Source organism: Sorex fumeus, unplaced genomic scaffold (genome assembly GCF_029834395.1).
Source record: "Sorex fumeus unplaced genomic scaffold, SorFum_2.1 ptg000020l, whole genome shotgun sequence".
NCBI lineage: Eukaryota > Metazoa > Chordata > Mammalia > Eulipotyphla > Soricidae > Sorex > Sorex fumeus.
The window spans coordinates 7806997-7809300 of NW_026606077.1; the positions used below are offsets into that span (position 1 = coordinate 7806997).

Consider the following 2304-nt stretch of genomic DNA (forward strand, 5'->3'; position numbering starts at 1 on the left):
TTTTTGGATGTTTAATCACTGTGAATCAGAGTTACAACGTCATTCACTATTAAGTTTTAGTCATACAGTGTTTGTTCTAACACCAGTTCCTTCACCAACGTCCCCTTTCATCCACCATTGTCTGCAGTTTCCCCTCCCCACAGCCTGAATCCTTTGAGGACTTTCAGAGGTTACTCTTCAGCACAGAGCCAAGAACAGTCCGTGAGAACTGGTGGGTGTGGCACATGCCCTTCCCCAGTGTTACCAATAATGTTAAGAACCCCTCCCTATCCACTACATATGGGCTGGGCAGTACCACTAGTCTAGTTGTAATTTTTTCTAAAACACAGTGTCTTAAAGGGAGGTGGTTCATAACAGGAAGCATTAAATTAACTGTTTCCTTGCACGTTTATGGTTCAGACCTTGGCATTTGAAATGAAGTATATGGACCAGTAGCATTAGCAACACTTGAAAATTGTTAGACATTCAGAGACTCAAACCTCATGTCAGTATCTCTGAATTACTTTGATTTGATAGTCTCTCCAGATGATTCAAATGTACTATAAAGGCTAAGAAGCACTGAGCAGAAGGTGTAAATTTTTGCAAAACTGCAGTTGCAGCTTATTAGTGGGTTCCAAAATCAATTTATTGGTTCTGTTACCAGGGGTAGTTAAATGAGGTACAAAAGAAAACATCAGAGTTAATGTGTAAGAGTAAATACTGTTTTTATGAAACTCTTATTTTTATTATGAATATGTTTTTATGTACAGAATCTTGATGTAAAGTGTGAGTGCTGATATAGTTTGACAGTTTCTGACTTAGGGCACTGTTCTCTGAGTGTTATATACATTGGAATTACCTAAAAGTGCTAAAAAAAATCTCAACAATGACAATAAAAAGTGCAGGTGGGGACACCCAGAAAGATAGTTTAGCTGGTAAAGTGGTTATTTTGCATGCATCTGGTCAGGGTTCGATCTCTGCACCACATATGATTCCCTGAGCCCTGCCAGGAGTGATTCCTCGGCAGAGAGCCAGGAGTAAGCCCTGCACACATTGCCAAATGTTGCCCCCCAAAACAAATAATTAAAAATTTTTTCAGTCCATATATTCGCTTCAGCAGCACATATACTAAAATTGGAATGATGCAGAGAAGATTAGCATGGCCCCTGTGCAAGGATGACACACAAATTCATGAAGCATTCCATATTTTTAAGACACTAGCTACCAGAACCTGTGGGACACAGCTAAAGCTGTGTTAAGGGGAAAATTTATAGCTCTGCAAGCATTTCTCAGGAAGGAAGAAAGGACCCACATAAACAACTTGACTTCACAGCTCAAGATCTTAGAAAAGGACCAACAAATGAAGCCCAAACCAGGCAGAAGGAAAGCGATCATAAAACTTAGAGCAGAAATCAATGACATGGAAACCCAAAAAACAATCCGAAAGATCAATGAAACCAAGAACTCGCTCTTCGAGAAAATAAACAAAATTGATAAACCACTAGCGAAACTCACAAAGAAAGAGAGTGAGAGAATTCTGACAAACCAAATCAGAAATGAAAAGGGTGACATCACAACGGAAACCAAAGAAATTCAGAAGATCATCAGAGACAACTTTGAAAGTCTGTATGCCACAAAACAAGAGAACCTAGAAGAAATAGATAAATTCCTGGATTCCTATAATCTCCCAAAGTTGAACCAAGACCTGGAATACCTGAATAGACCTATTAATATCAAGGAAATTGAAACTGTAATCAAAAGTCTTCCCCCCCCCAAAAAGCCCAGGTCTGAATAAATTCACTAGCGAATTTTCCCAAACATTTAAAGAGGACCTATTGCCAGTTCTTCTCAAGCTTTTCCAGGAAATTGAAGAAACAAAAACTCTCCCAAACAGTTTCTATGAGCCTCATATCTATCTAATAACAAAAGGAAACAAAGACACCACAAGAAAAGAAAACTATAGGCCAATATCCCTGATGAACATGGATGTGGAGATTCTCAACAAAATACTAGCAAATAGAATCCAACAACTCATCAAAAAGATCATACACCACAACAAAGTGGGATTCATCCTGGGGATGCAAGGATGGTTTAACATTCGGAAATCAATCAATATAATCCATCATATCAACAAAAAAAGATAAAAAATCATATGACCATATCAATAGATGCAAAGAAAGCATTTGACAAGATCCAGCACCCTTTTATGATTTTTATGATGAAAAACCTCGCCAAAATTGGACTTTCCTCAATATAGTTAAAGCCATCTACCACAAGCCTATGAAAAGCATCATCCTCAAAGGGAAAAAACTAAGAGCTTCCCTC

The 2304-nt window shown here is 38.2% G+C and overlaps 1 non-coding gene across 1 annotated transcript; it reads left to right on the forward strand.

Annotated features, from left to right (window-relative positions):
* Positions 1-1087: 1087 nt before the first annotated feature.
* On the forward strand, positions 1088-1190 carry LOC130022757 (U6 spliceosomal RNA). The gene has a single exon (XR_008792296.1). It is a non-coding gene; the product is annotated as a U6 spliceosomal RNA (small nuclear RNA).
* Positions 1191-2304: the final 1114 nt, after the last annotated feature.